This window comes from Molothrus aeneus, chromosome 2 (assembly GCF_037042795.1).
Source record: "Molothrus aeneus isolate 106 chromosome 2, BPBGC_Maene_1.0, whole genome shotgun sequence".
Lineage (NCBI taxonomy): Eukaryota > Metazoa > Chordata > Aves > Passeriformes > Icteridae > Molothrus > Molothrus aeneus.
The window spans coordinates 88,505,188-88,523,861 of NC_089647.1; the positions used below are offsets into that span (position 1 = coordinate 88,505,188).

At 46.7% G+C, this 18,674-nt stretch overlaps 1 long non-coding RNA gene across 13 annotated transcripts in view; it reads right to left on the minus strand.

The window, feature by feature from the left end:
- The window catches only part of LOC136553602 (uncharacterized), a 39,464-nt gene extending 23,916 nt beyond the window's left edge, over positions 1-15,548 (minus strand). For 4 of the 13 annotated variants that reach the window (XR_010783180.1, XR_010783179.1, XR_010783171.1 and 1 more), the window contains exons 1-2: positions 6,576-6,689; positions 6,069-6,178 (exon numbers count right to left, since the gene is read on the minus strand). This is a non-coding gene — a long non-coding RNA (uncharacterized lncRNA). Of the gene's footprint in view, positions 1-6,068; positions 6,179-6,575; positions 6,691-15,416 lie in introns of those variants that run through there. The other 9 variants (XR_010783172.1, XR_010783173.1, XR_010783175.1 and 6 more) reach the window with 9 other exon arrangements.
- Positions 15,549-18,674: the final 3,126 nt, after the last annotated feature.

Below are 18,674 nucleotides of genomic sequence, written 5' to 3' on the forward strand. Positions count from 1 at the left end.
AAATATAGGAAACATACCGCAAGAAAACACTCTTAGTTTTGGTTATTAAATAATTCCAACTCTATCTCAACACCTTCTATAATTCAATAGCATGATAGAAGAAAAATAGATTTTTTTAAAAGACATTTTCAACACATGAAAGTGCCACCCAAATCTAAATACCAACTGCCCTATATTCACATCCTCCTTTGTTTCCCTGTAGCTCATTACAATGGTGAAAAATATACCAAAGCAACATACAGTGCCAAACTCTCCAATTTTTAGTTTGTGACCAGCTCCATAAATTTGTGTTTAAATAAATAAATTCCAGAACAGTGTAGAATGTTGTATTATTATTTTTATTATTTTAAGATAGTCCTTCAAGCAAATTTGCAGAGGCTCTGTCAGCTTAGAGACAACATTTCCATCTGTTTGGTTGGGTTTTTTTCCTTTTTACCCACTGCCGATGCAGTGTAACTACTCCAACACCAGAAAGTAAAGAAACTGGGAAGCGGGGGAGCGGGTGTTGTTTTTTATTCTGTGTGTCCGTTTTGTGGTTTTTATGGTGCTCCCTGCACATTGAGGATAACCTGTTGCTAAGTGTCACAGCCCCATTGTCTCCAGGGATCCTTTACAGTGGCAGAAAAAAAAATAATTAAAATGCAGAAGCTTTAAATTGTGAAGAACACTTGTGGCTTTACCACAACTCCCCCAAGCTGCCCCTAGCCAACGTTTTAACACACAAAATTACAAAGTGATGTTGCCCCTTTAAAATGTTTCACCTATTAATATTCCAGTGAGCTTTGCTTACTGTTTTTAGAAAATGCCAGTATTGAGGTTTCCCAGGAATTTCAAACCTATCAAGACAGCCAGTGCTGAGCACAGTCCAATCATCTCTAACTGAAGCCAGGATTTAAAATTTTAAAAACCGTAATAGAGAGATTAGAGACGAAACCAAAGTGCAAAGTTGGTGTCGGGATGCGGAGGGAAGCCCTGTCCCTATGGGTTCCGCACAACAAAGCGGAGCAGCCCTCCCATCCCAGAGACCCCAGCTCCTGCTAGGGGCTGTGGGGCCAGCTTGTCCTGGGCATTGCTGGGGGGAGGGTCACAGCTTCAACCACCACTTGCAGACAAAGGAATTATTCCTCAAATGTGGGCACAAGGGACACAAAGAGCTTTGGATTGGGTTCCTTTCCCAGCTGCAGCTCAATACCATCCAGTCAAAACTGATCCCAAAACTTGAAAGTCCTGCACTGAGGGGACTTTGATCAATAACTAGTCATGGGTTTTGGTTCTTCTGCTAGTCCTCTTCTGAAAAGAAAACCCATAGCCCCCAGTGCACACAACCTGCTACAGCATTCACTGGCACAGAAGCATGTGCAGATACTCTCCTCTCCCCAGCCATTGCTGGCTCCCCGAAAAGTTTGTTATATTTTCCTCTAGGTTTCAGAGTGTCACAGTGCAAAAAGCTGTCCCTCTAACAGGTGTGTGAAATCTGCATCTTATTCTTTCCTAATAGTTATGAAAATAGCTAAGAGAGTTCAGTAAAGGATCCTAATTTCAGAAAGGCAAATCAGCAGCTTACAAAATCATAATTCACCCTCTGCAGTTTACAGACTTCTTATTTTCTTAACTGAGTAGTGAACAATGATTTCTATTGTTTCTCTTTTTTTTTCAGGGCAGTAGTGTTTTAATAATTTTTTCTACCTCTTAGAAGAAAAAGGCAAAGCAAACAGTTATCACATGAGGAAAGGTACATTTGCATTTTATATACGTATAGCTAATGCTAAACCCACACAAAGATAAAAACAGACATTTCCAGCTATAGAATTTTACTATTTATCATAGCCAGACTTACACAAGTCAAATTTCCATGACATTTGACTTTCTAAAGAAAAATTGGCACTTTTTAATGCTTTTCACAGTTCTCACTGAAGTTAAATGAAGGAGTGAATGCCCAAGGCCCTTGAAAAATAGTCGCTTTCCTGCAGTATCCCTTTTCTGTTTCTATCGGAAACCCCAGTATGAAAAAGCTGTCCTTCTTGCACAAAATAAGATGACCCTATAAACACTGCTCACATGCACCAGAAATTTCAGCATGAGTTAGGGTATGCAAAATCAAGTCTCAAGTAAAATCCAAGCAAACAAGCAGCAAAATCACCCTCCTAACATCAAGTGAAGTTACTACAAGTCACATTTTTGGATTTGTAGATATGGGATAAGAAAATCAAGACAGAAAAGTTTTGACTGGCTTGTTCACTAACCATATCTCAATAGTCACAAATGATTAAAAAGGAAAATTCAACTGGAAAAGTTCTAAACATAGAGGAAGTTTCATAAGTGTCTTTTTGTAGTATCGTTTTATTTGCTATATTTCTTACTAGGACAATATTACTCTGCTTGTATTTAACATTGAGTTTATTGTCAAATAATTATTCTTTCTGTTTTCAGATTGCATTATTGTTGTGTATTTCTCCCTCCACATACGTATCATGAACATTTTTCTTTCTTAGTTTTATATCATATATAACAACTAAAGTCTGGAATTTGTAGCTTCCCATCACCTTCATAGAACTGTAAGACACAAGTAGGAATAAAAAGAAAAACATACCTTTTCATCAAGTAGTCTGCTAACCAAAAGGTGAAAAAAAAAAGCTTGCTTTGTGTATTTCTAAATAGTCCTCTAGGAGTCTTATACTTGTACTACATGCTATATATGGTTTCTCCCCCTGTTATGACATCTCTGATTATTTAAAAAAAAACAACTCTCCAAAATGTTAAGGCACAAACCTTTGTACGGAATACTTTTAGTATGCTTTTTATTCTGACAAGATTAATAATTATCCTATAAGCATGACACAGTGTTTTAAAATGTTTTTTCCTGCTATGAGTTAGGATTGTGCACATAAATGTGGAAAGAAAGGTTATTTCACAGCAGAGAAAAGCATATTTAAACAAACTGTGATTAAATGGTAAAACTGCTTAAAAAGGAAAAGCATGGGTTTTTTCTCACCACAGTTATTCTGAATTTAAAATACCCATAGTAAATTTCCAAAGGACACTGGGCATTTGTAATGAAAACACAAGCTACTGAAATTAATGAGAGATAATTGAGAGAACCATAGCAAATGTCCCAGAGCTTTGGCCAAAACTGGACAGAAAAAGATCCGCTTGTGTAGCAAGTGATAACTGCGTGCCCTCCCTACCAACACCACTCTGTCTTCTTCTGTGGCACCTGCAACCAGCTCATGGTGGGAGCAACTGGCACTGTGGGAACCAGTCTATAGACTAACCAGACATTTGCTGTCCTTCAACAAGACACCTCACAAGTGCTGACAGTCCTCATGGCAGCCTTAAGTCTTTCCCAAAACACACAACTGCCCTTTCTGCTAAGCTCATACATATCCAGCACTACCCATCAATGCAAAGACGCAGGTATGGGGTTTTTCGATTGTTCAAAATGCTCAGTAATGCATATCCTACTTATTAGTATGTTGTGACCACAATTATTGCTGGCCTGATTCACTAGTCAAAGTGTGTAGGATGTAACCCTTAGACAGCTGAGGCATAAGGGCAAGATCAATGTGGCCCTCATACCTAACTCCATTCACATCATATAAATGTAACAATAATCTCTCCATTGACAATAAAGTCTAATGGAAATATTTCAGGGAGCAGAATGAGAGCTAGGTCCTGCTCATTCCAATCAAACAAAACTCCACATGGCTTCAATGAATGGGACAAGCAAGATTTGGCCCATCTTGAGCAGCACAGGTTTGGCTTCCAGATGCTGAGCTGTACCCACTCATTGGAGAAGGACAGTGAAACACTGGAGCCAATAGACCTTGAACTAAGGAGAGTACCAAGGGTAACACCTTGTCTGCACTTGAACCGATGGCAAGGCAAGGAGCAGCACCCAATTTGCCCCTGAGCTTTAGTGCTGGGCTTCAACCATGGTACAGTCTTTCTACTAACTTTACTTGAAGGAGAAATTTTAAAAAAATTTAATGCCAAGTGCCAGAGGGCCCACTTTTTCACAACATTAAACTGAATCATATCAGCTCCCATTCTAAATATAAAATATGATTGCATTACTTGACTTCATACTTTTTATAAAGGTCCCGTTGTGGTGGGGTTTCACACGGTATAAAAGCCTATACAGGTATTATGGGCCATGTCAGTCCATTTCATCTAATTAATCATCTGCTTAAAAATGTTTTTCTTGAATCATAGTAGAAAAAATAAAATAAGTGTTCTTTTTTATCATTTCCAAAATTAAATTTATATTCCATAATGACCATATTTCATGTGCAAAATAACAAGATGTGCTTACATACCTGACTTCCCTCCTTTAGTGAGTTGCTTCATTTGTAAAACATTGCATATAAGATTAGAACCTAAAATGAATTACTTGGTTTTTCTTGATATGAAATCTTGTTTAAGTTCACAGCAATTTTAAATATGATACATTTAAAATATTAATATTTCCCATATATTATTCACTGACTTTCAGGTTTCATCTCAAGTTAGTGGCACTTCATATTTCAAAGGAAAAACTGTTTCTTTTTTTCAGTACTAATGTTCTATTAATTCACTTTGTAATATCATTCTGGTTCAGACAAATAAAATTGCACTAAATTGCTTATGCCAAGAATCGTGCTAAAGTTGTTGGCACTATATAAAATTCCATATTCCATTACTATTTTATAAGTTTTTTATATCAGTGGCATCTTTTTAGGCATAATTCACAGTCCCATTTAGTTAGTTCTAGAAGGGCAAATACACACAGAGGAGTTTTTTTGCTGAGATGGGGGTGTATGTAGGTATTTACAGTAATGTTTGAAACTAAAGTGACTTTTGCAATGTACCAGATACCAACTCGCAGTGAACCACCTTAATGACTTTTCCTTTATGAATATTTTTTGTTTTGGGCAGTTTTCTCTTCCAGCATGTTTTTTATCGCACACATGTATAAACACATACATATGCGCACACACACATTTGTGAAAAATAAATTTGTGGGCATACAGAAATACTTGAAAGGCCTCATATGCATATTATGCAACATATGCCATTCATGTATTCACTACATACAAAAAGAAAATTCATTTTATAGATACAAATAAAATATGCTAAAGAAGTCCTTAAAGGACCCATAAAGTCCTCAACATAGATGGATTCTTCATCACATCCAAAGAACTGAAAGACCCATGGATAAATCCAATCTTTTTATATGTTCACTTATATTTTATACTTTTTACATAAAGTCCACGTGGCCTCATAGCTATTTCCAGAGATGTGGATGAAAGTTACACCTGGATAAAACTGAAAACTTTAATGAGTCATGCAGCATCTAATCCTATGAAATGCCTTGCTGGAGTGAATAATTACTAAGTGCTGGAGCAAAAGTAGCAAACAGCAGTAAAATCACCTGTAAATAGATGTGAGGAACTATAAATACACTTTAGCATTTGTATAGTTGACTTTCTCTGACTGATTTCTCTCATCAAAATCAAATGTTCAGGAGGCAGAAATCCAACTCCAAGGAATGCAGATTAATACATATATATGAATATATAGTCTGTGACCAAGTTTGCAACATTGTTAATAATGTATGCTCCTTTTCTAATGTCTAGTATTTGCTCCCTCGGCAATTTTAAAAATAAGAAAATTTGATCTAACTCTTTCAAAAAATAAATTGCAAAATAACTGATGCAAATCCCTGTCACTTGTGAACACAATGAAATTATACAGAAAGGAGCAAATGCAGGAGAGGCTCCTCCTCAAAAATAGAAACGAATGCCCAGTTCCTATACGGTCCTCAAATGGCAGGATTTTGAAACATGGATTAGACCTCAAATGCAAATTAACTTCGGAAGACAGGGAGAGGGGAAAAAAATCAGAGACATACCAAGTCAAACACTCCTTTTCCTGCCTATCTCGTCCGCAATGGTAAAATAGGCTAAACAAAACAAGTGCACATCAAGATACAGCCAATTAAGGAATAGAGAGCGGGGGGGAGAGGGTGGAGAGGAAGGCACCTCACTGAGCACATGGGGAGTGGGAGCGCAGCATCCCACCATACCTACCTTATGAGTGTTCAAAGGAAGACAACTGGGGTAAATTGGAGCCAGCTTTGATTTTTGCCATCCGGTTGCACCCGGGATGCGGGGGAGTGGGGTGGGGCAGAAGGGTCGGTCTGGGCGGAGGTAGACGGGTGATAAAAAAAGTGGGGCTAAATACTGAGTGAGGGTGCCGAACGCTATGCAAATAGTTGGTCTTTGTTTGTCGGGTTTTTTTTGGGGGGGCGGTGGGGGGTGTGAGAAAAGGCATCGTCAGTGGCGAGGTGAGTGGGTCCCCACACCGTCCGCACACGCGTGGGGGAGGGCGAGGGGAGTCGTGCGGGAGCGCCGGCGCGGGGCAGTGCTGCCCACCGAGGGGCGCGGGGCCGGGGCGGCGGGGCGCGGGGGCTGCGCCTTCCCGGGAGCAGCGGCCGCTCCAGATGGGGAGAGAGGGGGTGCGGACCCCCCTCCTTCCGTCAGTCATCGCCTCCCTAACCCCCCGACCGCTCCCCCCCCCCGTCACGGCTGCCTCACCGCTCCCGGCGGCTCCCTGCTCAGAAATGGAGACCGGCAACTCTCACCAGAGCTCACCCGCATCCCACGGTCCTGAGGAAGGAGTTTGGGGCGGCGGGGGGAAGCGAGGCGTGGGGAGGGGGGGGGGGGGGGGTTGTTTGAGAGTGACGGTGAGGCGAGGAGGAGGAGGAAGGAGGAAGGCTGGGAAGAAGGGGGTGGAGGGAGACGGCTTCTGAAATGGAGCCAGCCCAAACGGGAGACGATGCTGGAACAGGGGCTGCGTCATTTCGGGGCTGGGAGAGGGCTCAGCTCCCCTCCGCCGCTTCCCTGTCTGCAGGCAGGGAGGACAGATACCATCAGGCCAGGGCAGGGTGCGGGGCGCTGCGGGGTCGGGACCACCTCCGCCCGCCCTTCTCCGCAAGCCCCCGGGGCCGGGACGGGGAAGGAAAACCCCACGCTGGGAAAAGGGATAAGCCGCCTTCGGTCTGCTTAGCGATGCCAGAAAAGACAGGGGCAGGGAGAGGACTACAGGACTCATCGGCCACAAAGCAGTAGGCAGAACGGGTCACGAGCGGGGGCCCGAGGCAGGGCCAGCTCCCGCGGGGGTAACAGGGTCCCGGGACGGCGAGGGTAGGAGGAATGATCGGCATTTATAACGCCGGGGGAGGCTCACAGCCTTTCAAAGAGTTTCAGCTGGGTGAGTGGAAATGCCTTCTGCCCCTTACACATATGGAAGCACAGCGATCTTGGGGGGGGGGGGGGGGGGGGGGAGGGAAAGCAAATTTTCTGCTGGACAGTGGATCTCTTTGAGCCTATTGTTATGTCCTATGGCAGCAATTAAAAATAAACTTTCTTTCTGCAGAGAGGAAGTAGCAGAGACTGAGGGTCTGAAGCTAGCAAGTGGCCAGCAGCTACCCTGATCTTTTCTGGCCCATGCCAGCAAGGTGGTGGCCCGGCCCTGTACTGAAAGACTGTGGGCACAGTATGTTGCATGTCTGAGACTTAATAATTGGCCTGGGAATACCTCTTCTTCTTTCAACTCTTCCCATCCAGTCCAACACAGTTTCCTTCTGAAGCTCATCCCCCTCAAAAGCTTTCTAAATTCAGCTTCAAATACTCATGTTCACATATTTTTAAATTTTTTAAAATTATTTTCATACCATCCCTGTGGTCCCATGTTTAAAAAGCAAAGCTGCTCAGTGGCTTGAGACCACAGGTGCCATCATGGAGGTCCATAATGAGTATCAGTAAAAAGCAAGAGAGAATTAAATCCCCAGGCCAGATTATAGTGCTGGTACACAACCATGTACAGCCTTGTCCAAGCCTTCTACAGTACCTGCCACAGCAAAGGTGTTGCTTGTAAAGTCCTGACAATATTGACCATAGTCATTATTGTTATGTCCATAAATATTTTAGCTTCTTTTATGACTCTGCGCATGTGTGTGTGGGCAATATCTGTGTGCATGCTCATACAAACACATTTATATCTATGTATATATTCAATAGTGATGGGCCTGTTAAACTGAACAGTGATTTCTCTCCTACAGATAGTTGTATAATACACACATAGTGATGATACCTAAGGTGTTTGGGGGTGGGGATGCATAATATCTTATAAATTTGAAGTTTTTATCAGGCAGAGCAGATTACTTTAAGCGTTCAATTTCTCAGCGATCCAATTTTATTAGGATTTACTATCATTTGTGCTGCACATCCCTGGGGAAATAATGCTTTGATTAATGTAATCCTGGGCTGGGATCTGCCACATGCCCCTCTCCCAAGAGAAGGGCCCTGTTTGACAAACAAAAATAGAGCAGCAACTATTGCAATCTGCACTCACCTTTTGCAAGCACATAGACCCACATGCACACACAGACACAAAATATAACCTTCTCCTCCCCCCAACCCCAAATACAATAGCAGCATCTCAAAACAATGTGCACTTATTCATTTACACACAATGACTCTGATTCAATGTGGGCTGTACAGTCCAGCCCTCAAATGCATAGAGACGGCCCAAAAAGGATTCTGCCCTGTCCCCCGCTGAGAAGCTGCAGCATCTCTGGGAAGCTCAATGCTTCTCTGTGTTCCAGGCCCTCCTTGGGCTCCCAACATTTCTGCCTCTTTGTTTCCTACTGCAGGGCTTTGGGATTTCACAAACCGATTTCAAGTATTCTCCTTCAGACCCAGGGGCTGGAGAAGCTGTCCCTCCAAGACTCCCTGGCACCTACTGGGGGGACATGTACCTCTCTAAACGGGCCCTGGTAAGTGAATCACAGCCAGGCACTCTGCTCAGCTCACAGGGAGAGTGGGGGAACCCAGAAAACAACATCAAAGAGAAAGACTTGTCACATACGTTTTAAAGGGAAAAAAAAGAAGTATTCCTCTGCCTTTGGGGGTTGCTGGGGTTTGAGCATCTTTGTTCCAGCCACCACCACCACCTCCCCGCCCCCCCCCCCTTCTGTTTGTGTCAAAGGCTGGCAGGAACAATAGCGTTTAAACAGAAGTAAATATGCCCAGATCAGAGCCCAGCCCCAGAGAAAGGGAAAGCTTTCTTTATATCCCTAGGTGAACTGGCCTTGTTCCTCCCTTTCCTCCTTCTCCCCTCTCTCCCACAAAACAATGCCCATTCCCGGCAGCCCAAATAGCAGTTTAATGTTGAATTTCTTCCTTCCACCCTGCCGGAACAAAGCAGGTCCCACTGTGCCTGAGGAGGACATACGGTGTCACAAAAAGGGCTCTGGCAGCACTCGGGCCACTCTTTCCCAAGTCCGGAGTAATAAATCCAGGAGAAGGAGGGGAGGGATCTACAGTCTGGAGATAAGGAGGGATGCAGTTTGCGCCAGGGTTTTCAATAAGCTGCTGCTCTCTCCTTCGTGTTTACCCACTGACCCCCAGTACGGTGACTCAGCGATTACAGAGCACTGGGTGTCTGCGTGTGTAAGGGTGTGAAGGGGAGCGGGGGGATTTCCTCCCCCTTTTCCCTTTCTTTTCTTTCCTGATGAAAAACGTTGCAATTACATTTCTGCATGCTGATCAGAGAGTTCAAATAACAAGCCTTAAACGCGTTATCAGGCTCTTGTTAAAGAGGGAAGAAGGAAGTGAAGGGGGGAACAAATCCAGACGTATATGCCTGGATGTATGCATACCTATATAGATACATATTTAAATGACAGACTGCTACAAGAAGAGATGGGCTGTTGTTCAGACCGAGTGCCTTCACCCCAGCAGATGAGGAAAGAGCCTCAATTTAAAACACCAACCAAACTAGAGAGGAAAGCAAGATGCACAAATCACTCCAGGGAAAAGTTATTTAGACACAATCTCTAGATTTTCCCAGTGCAAACTGACTTTTCTATCGGGTTTGATCCAGTTTTCCTGCTCCTCTTTCCTCTCCCACCCCGGGGGGGATCCATCCCTATTTCGCGTTTTCCTTCTCAGAAGTGGCTCCTGCCGCCCCGCCCGGGAGGGCGTTTGCCGGGACCTTGGCGTGGCCGCGGCCCGTTCCGCGCCCGCGGAAAGGCCGGCGGGGCGGGGGTGGTCCCCCGGGGACGCGGGGTGGCGGCGGGCTTTCGGGTTCCAGCCTCCGCCCCCCACATTGCTGCCCCCCTAACTCTTGGCAGGCGGCAAGAAATTGTTTCAGATGTCGGGTGGTGGGGCTGCATTTAGAGAGGGGAGGAGGGAATAAATGCAGGGAGATGATGAATAACTTTAACTTTTGACTGTAGGAGTCATGATGGAGTTGAGCGAAACTGCGGGGAAATATGTCATTTAATCCCAGGGCTACTGAAGTCCCTTTTATCAAACGTCGTGATGCTGGAATTATACTGCTGTAAAAGCGACTGAGTACTTAAAAGTATCCAACATCAGGCAAATGTATAGATTGGAGGAATGGGTGTAAAATGAAGGCACGTACAAACTAATCACAGGACCGTGAAAACCCCAAGAGGATTAGATAAATATAAATAAATGTGCATTAAAAAAAAAAAAAAAGCACGATAAAACTCTAGCTGCTGTATTCACACAAGGAGAACAGACAGCGTGTGCATGTTTGTGTGCAATGCCAAAAAGAGCAGCCTTAAGGTTGACCTACTGCAATCTGCACTGAGCTCCTCAGACAATAGACAAGTTCAAATGTCAAAAAATCTAATAATAATAACCAGAGCTGCCAAACTGCACGAACTGTTTTCTGGTGTATCACAATTATTCACCCTCATATCCACTAAAAGACTTCCAGTCCTCATGCGTGTAAAAGAAAAACTATGCAATGCATATGAATTTTTTTTTATCACATGTGAAACGCCATTGAGATGGCAAGCACGCAAATCAAAATGATATCATGTCTAATAAAAGCAGGGCTAAGGTTTTCACAGTCTCTTTTAAAATACTCCAACTTGTAAATCCCCTTTTAATGTCGCTACATGCACAATTATTCTTATTAATAAAAATCTACATGTTTAAGGGTCTGGATTGAAACTATGTATCCCTCTGATTTTAACATCGGTGGGAGCATTAGGTTTCCATCATATGTAATGTGTCTACGTTGAGCTCAAGTCAACAGATAGATTGTTCCATTCATTTGGCAACTCTCATTACAGTCCGTGTGAGGTGAACCCTGAGCAAGACACGTTGGGTAATATCAAAATTATGCAGCTGGGAAATAAAGGAATCTTGCTTTGCATGTGCGGTTCTGTATTATTGTTCTAATTTATTACAGAACCCGAATTGCTTTGTTATGCTCAAAACAACAAATAAGGTTCTGAGTGAAGCCTTCAGAATAAAAGGTATGGATAAATGATCTGCCTGCCTATTGTGTTTATCGTTATTATAGTCAGCCTCTAAAAGTAATCTGTGTATTTTCCTATTTTCTCCAGATTGGTTAGTGCAATATCCCTAGTGCAGCTATCAACGTGGTCATAAGAACTATGAACTACAGCGTGGGTAAGCTTGAAAAACCCAGAGCAGATCGCATTAGCCAAGAACGCTACATATCTGGAAGCCAGTCAACTTCACGTTTGCAGCTGACTGCTGTATTATGCACGAATGTGTTTTACATATAGCAGACTGTATACGGAATATGTCTTTATGTTTAACATTTTAATTTGTAAATGCTAATTAGGCAGTTGGTCTCCACGGTTATATTAGTACATACCTAATCATTTCCCACTATAAGTAAATGAATACTAAATACGGTAAACACTTTCTTTTTACTATTTCCACGACAGTATCTCTTCTACATCCATTTTCCAAAGGCATCCATTAGGACAAAATAGGCATTTATTTTAAAAAAGGGGAGGAAAAAAATGCACTCTGTAGCACTCTTATAATTGGGGTGCCACGGCAGGCATGGAGCCGGCAATCCTGGCCGGACCGGACTCCTCCAAAGGCAGCCAGAAAAGTTTACTTTTGCCGAATTAACTTGTTGCTCGTTTTTGCGTTAGTTTTTCTCTCGCTTGCGGTACCTAGTCGCCTGCTGCTGCTAACTGGCGCAGGCACACAGCAGAGGAGCTGAGCTTCTAAACCCTGTTTTGTTTAAAATATAACGCAGGTTACGCTTGGAGGATTGGGGGAAGGAGGGGCAGAGGAAAGCTGGGGGAAATCCGCTCAATCCCGACCCCGGGATGATGAATTTTGCTGGGCTCTTTCAACTCCAAAACCCGCCCGCTTCACAGGCGAGGGAAATGTTCACTAAACTGCAAATCTCAAGAAAGTGACCACGTTTCTGAGGAGAATTGAGCTCTGGAAATATGTTTTAATAGTCTGGAATATTCCTAGCGCTCATTGCGCCAAACGCGGTAGGTGGAAAGTTTCGTTCATGTAAATATCTCAACCATTTTACCTCACGGTCAATACACACAAAGACTTGACTCCGTTTTCCAAATGAAGCCCCACGAACACTTTAAATGGAAAGTGTAGAAAAGTGTAATAAGTGTAATATCTTGTAGGTCGTTTTCTGTCTTTGATTACTTTTCTCTCTCTCTCTCTCTCTTTTTTTTTTTTTTTTTTTTTTGCTATGCATGTGTTAGGCTTTTAGGCGGGGAGTTCATCTTGCCAGGTTCTATCATATTTATGGGCTGTGTGATTTCCAGGGTTCCAATTGGTCTTTCCTTTATGGAGGCAAGAAATAAAACTTTCCTTGTAGCACGGAAACTGCTGGGGCTCCACCACGGGGAAGCAAAGTGGCTCCAAGCTCCCGCCCCCGTGGCCACCGCTCCCCGCCCGTCCCGGGAGGACGCAGGTGCGTTGCAGGATGCTGCAGCCACGCGGGTCCGCCCGTGCCCTGTGTCCTGCCCGTGGACGAGGGCGCGGGGGTGAGAAGCAGCCGTGTTTGCGCAGGAATTCCACCAAAAAAAAAACCAAAAAAAAACCCCAAAAAACAACCCTCCCCGCGCACTAAAAAAAAAAAAACCCGAAAACTAAAAGCCACCAACTAAATTTCTCAGTTCTGTCCCCTCTTGCAATCACTTAGCGAGGGAAGCAGAGGAAAGGAGTAAGGGCAGAGGGCAGGCGCGCTCGGGAAGGGACAGAGACCCGAGCTGTGTCGAGCTAAGCTGCGGTCGCTGTCGATGCTGTGCTTAGTTGAGGTTGTTAATCTGCGAGCGTCCCGGACGGCGAAATTTGTGCCGGGTGCGCGGCCGGTGCGGGCAGGGCGGGAGGCGGGGGGAGCCCGGCGCTACCTCTGTCGCTGGCTCCCGCACACAGATAAGTCTGAAGGGATCGGGGGGAGGAGTGGCCAGCTTGAGGGAGAAGGAGGGAAAAACGAAAGAAAAAAAAAAAAAAAAGAAAAAGAAAACTAGCCACTTTTCCAGGTTTAATACAGCGATTAAATATTAAATAATGTAAAAAACCCGAGTCGTTTTATTGCATCTCCAGAGGCTTAAGCGCCTTATTTGGACAGGAAGAAAACCACAAAAAAGCCCCGCGTGGCACCCCGGGTTGCCCCGAGCTGCGGTGCCCGTGCCTGTGTTTAATTACCGCTCTCACTCCTTGCAGGCCTCGGGTCCGTTGGAGGCACCGCACCGCCTGGGACACTTTCGGGCGGCCCGTGCACCGGCAGCCCCCGCTGCTGTCCCCCCGCCCGCCGGCCCCGGGGGCCGCGGGGCGCTGTCCCGGCGGCGGGGAGCGCCGGTGTGCGGGCAGCGCCGGTGTGCGGGCAGCGCCGGCGGCGGGGCCGGGCCCGCAGCCCCCTCAGCCGCCCTCAGCCCCCGCCCGCGCGCGCGGGGAGGGGGCGTCGCGGGGCGCCCCCTGGCGGCCGGCCGGGGCCAGGCGGAGCGCGCCCAAAGTTGATTTTGTTCAGCAAGCCGTATCGTATAAAATTAACGACAGCCAATAAAATTAGCTTACATGTTTCAACCGCAAAAGTCCAAAACAAAATAAAGCTAGTTTTAGTGAAGCTAAGAAGCTCTGCTTTGGCCCCGTTCTCTCTGGCTTGAACTGGGGTCCTTTTATCTAAAGCCCAGTGCACAAACATATAGCTTAATGTGACTAGTGTTCTTCCTTTTATTTCTTTCTCTATGGCAACCAATATGTTCTGCTCAGAAATGTTCCCCCATCAAGGAAACAAATGATCTTGAGGGAGCAGCTCTATACGGCATCTGTTCCGATGGAGCACACAGAGTTAACCCCAGTCAAAAGAGACGCTGGGCACGTCAACAAGAAGTGGAAAATGAGCGATTCTTCTCCCCCCCAAATTGAAACCTATACCTCCGTAGTTTTACAAGCCATTTTATTGATTTGGCTATCGACCGTTTCCAAAGAAGTAACTAATTCTAGGAAATTACAATGATCACCAGCTATTGTGTATCCAAAAGAGCAGCAACAGAGGTGGCAAGGAAAAAAATGCAAAAAAAAAAGGGTAAAATTAAAATAAATTAAAGTCACGTAATGGGATATTTAAGGTTCGGTAAAGTTTTCGGGAGCGGTATCTGGCCTGTTAATTTAATCCTACATTATTTATCGCATTATTTATCACACTGACCCAAACGCTATAGAAGAGTTTCAGATCATTAGACTACAGCTCGCAATTGGATGGGATTCGGGGAAAGCGGAGAGACAGGCAAGATTGTCAAGAGAGAGAAACAAAGTGAAATCTGGTCTGTAATCCTCCAGCCCCAATCTCCTTGGAGAATAAAATGAAGGGATGTCCTGGTTAGTTTTGATTGATTATACTCTTTCTGATGGACTTTCACTACAGAGCTCTAGATGTTGTGCTTAACCGTCTGTTCCCTAGTTACAATATTAACCCTGTGCGTGCACCGCCGCTCCGCACCTTCCCCGGCCTCCCCCGCTCCCGTCCGTCCGTCCGTCCGTCCGTCCCTCCGCCGGCAGGTGCTCGGGTCACCGCGCCCCGCTCGGCCCCGGCCCCGGCCCCTCTCCCGCCCGCTGAACCGGCCGGGCCCCCTCCCCGCCCGCCGGGCGACCCCCCCGCCCCCCCGAAGCAGCGTTTGAAAACAGCCCGCATCTCTGCCTCGCCTCCCCTTCACAAATCTGTAATATTTTCGAGAGCTTTCCTCGCCCCCCCCCCCCCCCGCCCCGGCCCAGCCTCCCCGAGTCTTGGTGTTACAATAATTAACAGTGCCCAGAAAAGTGAAGTAGTAACCAGAAAGACTTTCCAGCGCTGAAGAATTCCATTGCTGCCTTGAGCTTTGGAATGAATCCATGCTTTTTATGTAATATTTCACTAAGGTGCTTTTTGTTGCTGGTGGGATTTTTTTTCCCTTTTCTCTTTCCCTTTTTTTTTCAGCCTGTTTCCTTCAAGGCAGTTGCCATGGGTTTCCCCTGTCTTGTCCTAAGCTTTTGAAAATATATATCCAGAAGACTTTAAAGAAAACAAAAGTAGATAAAAAAATGTAAAACACTTACCGATCAAACTCCCAGGATTTAGAGAATTTTTTTTTAATTTTTTGATTTTAATAAGGTGACAGGGGGAAAAAAGCATGTTCTCAACTCCAGCGAAACGATCCATGTTAAGATTTTCCTTTGCACTGACTCCACTAAGCCCCGCTCTCCACTAGTCTATTATTTTCACCAAAATATATGAAAATTTATGCAAATGAAAATCAGCACTAACTGTTCTCCCCTTGTTATACTTTGGATTTTTTTCCAGACAAAACAATCTCACTCTGCAAGGGAGGGGGTGGGAAGATTTGGGGAACGAAGTTGGTTGTTTGTTTTTTGTTGGGATATTTTTTAAAATAAAAGACCATACTCCAGCTTGAGCTTTATTTTTTGTTGTCGCTGTTATGAGGGTGTACGGCGGTTTGGTTTTTTTTTCTGTATTTTTGGGGGATTTCTCCACCCCCCCACACACCTTCCTTTTTTATTAAGAAAGTAGATCTGTTTGCAGAGGCGCTATCACGTTTCATCAGGCCACCTGAGACGGCTTTTGAAAGCGTGTACTGTGAAATTCATAGCAGTAATTTAGACAAAATCCTCACTGTATATTAATGAAAGACGGCCCCATGGCACCGTTCCTATCCTCCCCATTCAGTGTAAACAAAACCACGAGACTCACTCGGTTTTTGAGCCTGATCCAAGCAAAATCGGCTGGAAAGGAAAACATGGGGTTCTGGCACTGACTATTCAAACGTCTGCACCTGGAGATCTCAGATTTATTCAATGAAATCTGTGTTGGATCTTTTATATATAAAAAAAGAAACCTTTGGAGGACGCATGGGAACAAATATATATACCTATATATATATGCATATATATATATATACACATATATACAAATATATATATACACATATATATATATTTATAATTATTATGTTTGGTGTTATTTACCACCGCCCTTAAGATCCGTACGCTTCACTTGAATGGTTTTTCTAACCCGACCTGCCATGGTATTTCGTGCCGTGCCAGCCGGCGGCTGGAGGGAGCCCCGAGCACCGGCTGCCGAGCGCGGCGGGAGCAGGACGGCGTGGAGGGCGCTGCCAGCGGGGCGCAGCTCACCGCCTGGCAGGGCCGGCTTGTTCAGCGTGCGGAGGAGGGGAGCGGGGCGGGCAGGGCCAGGCGGGGACGGCGCTGCCCATTCCCATGCCCGCGCCGTGCGTTTTCTTCGCGCGGCCCCCGCCACCCGGGGAGCGCGCGTGGGACGGCGCCGCGCGGCGGGGCGGTCACCGGCAGCGCCGTGTCCCCTCCGTGTCCGAGCGATGTTATTGCACCGGCAGTCCCCGAGGAGCGTTCAATTTGCCCTTGTTTTTGTTGCCACTTTCTCTTTCTCCGTGGTTCACTGAGGTTGCCTGCGCGCAGTGTTTCCGCTCGGTCGCATCTCTCCCCCGCGCCCCCGCCTTCCCCCGCCCCCCTTAACTCTTTCCGCTGGACGAGAAATAATACAGCGTTTCATGCCGCGGGGCTGGCTCCCTGCGAGCAGACCGCAGCGCGCAGGGCAAGCCCGGACGCCGGCTCCCCTTGCCACCTCCCCCGCCGACGGGGCGGCCCTCCTCCGGCGTTGCCGGGCCAGCCCCCCGGCGTGACGGCTGCGGAGGGGCTGCCGGGGTCCGGGACGCACCCCGGGGTGCGGGGGCGGACAAAGGGAAGAGGGGGCGGGCGGGGGGCGGGCGCCTCCGGGGCTGAGCGCGGCGGGGGGGCAGCTCCGAATGCCGGTACGGGCACTGCCGGCGGGAGAGAAGCGGGTGCGTGTGCCCGGTGGTGACACCTTCGCACAAACGCCTTTTCGAATCCAGCCCGGTGCTGGCGTCGTTATTATTGTCGTTATTAGTGTTGGTATTAATTATTACCGCCCGCGCTCGCCCCTGCCCGAGCGGCGACGGCGGGAGAGCTCCGAGGTGCGTGCGTCCGCCGGGCAGGAAGAGTTAAGAGGCGGAGGGAGGGAGGGATGGAGGGAGGAGGAAGGAGGAAGGGGAGGGGGAGGAGGGATAGAAGCAAGGGGGGGCAACTTCCATCTCCGACGCCACTTCGCCTAAATTAAAAAGCAGCCAATCGGAACGGCCGGAAGGGGGGCCGCGCGGCCGGCGGCGCGCTGTCCGTCACGGGGCGCGCAGCCAATCGGCGGGGGCGGCGGCGGCCGCTTCCTCGCGGCGGGGCCGGGCGCTGGCGGCGCGGGCGGCGGCGGCGGCGGCGGGAGGGAGGAGAGAGAGGGAGGGACTGACGGACGAACGGACGGACTGGAGGGGGGAGGGCGGAGGGAGGAGGGAGGGCGCGGGCACGGCCCGGGAGAGGGAGGCGGGGAGAGGCGAGCGGCGGGACTCCGGCACCGCCAGTGCGCGCTGCCAGCCCGGCAGCCAACTTCCCCGCTGGAGTTAGTGTATAAAGGATACCATATATGCACACACACATACACACACCTCTCCACCAAGGCGCTCCTCCTCCGCCTCCTCCCTCGACCAACTGCTGGAATTAAAATAAAAAGCAAAACAAACACAACAAAAAAAAAAAAAAAGACAACAAACCAAGCGAGAGAGAGAGCGGGAGAGGGAAAGAAACAATTCGCGAGGTAACGAGAAAATTCAACTTTTTAAATTTCTTTTTACTTTTTTTTTTCCGACCGCCAAAAGGAAAGGTAGAGAGAAAAAAATGTCTTATCCAGAGCGTGACTCTAGCAAGAAGGCTCCGGCAGGACTCTTGTTTCAAAGGGGACAAAGTGCTTCAGCAACAGCACAACTTTGAGAAATGCATCATCACCACCATCACCACCATCATCATCACAGGAAGTTTTCTTAGGACACCAACAAAACTTGCAATTAACAGAGCAAAAGGAGATCGAGGAACCGAGGAGAGAAAGACAGAGAGGCAGAAAAAAAGGAAAATATACCCACACACAAAGCCTTAAAGGAAGAAGAAAAGGAAAAGTTTCACTCTGAGAGGGGAAGGCTGAGAGGAGGAGATGTACTCCTAGGGGAGCGGAGGGGAGAAGGCACGGGGGCTTTTTGATCCCCCCCCCCGCCTTTTTTCGCTTTTTAGCCTTTGTTTGGTTTCCTCCCTGCGAGCAGCAAACCCGGGCGAGAAGAAGGCGGAGGAAAACTACATGTACAGCTAAATATTTCTCTTTTTTTGGAAAAAAAAAAAGAAAGGCTAAAAAAATATAAAAGGCGAAGCGAGAGCCGGCGACCGCAACGAGCGCGCCGCGGAGCGGAGGCAGGACGGCCGGCGGAC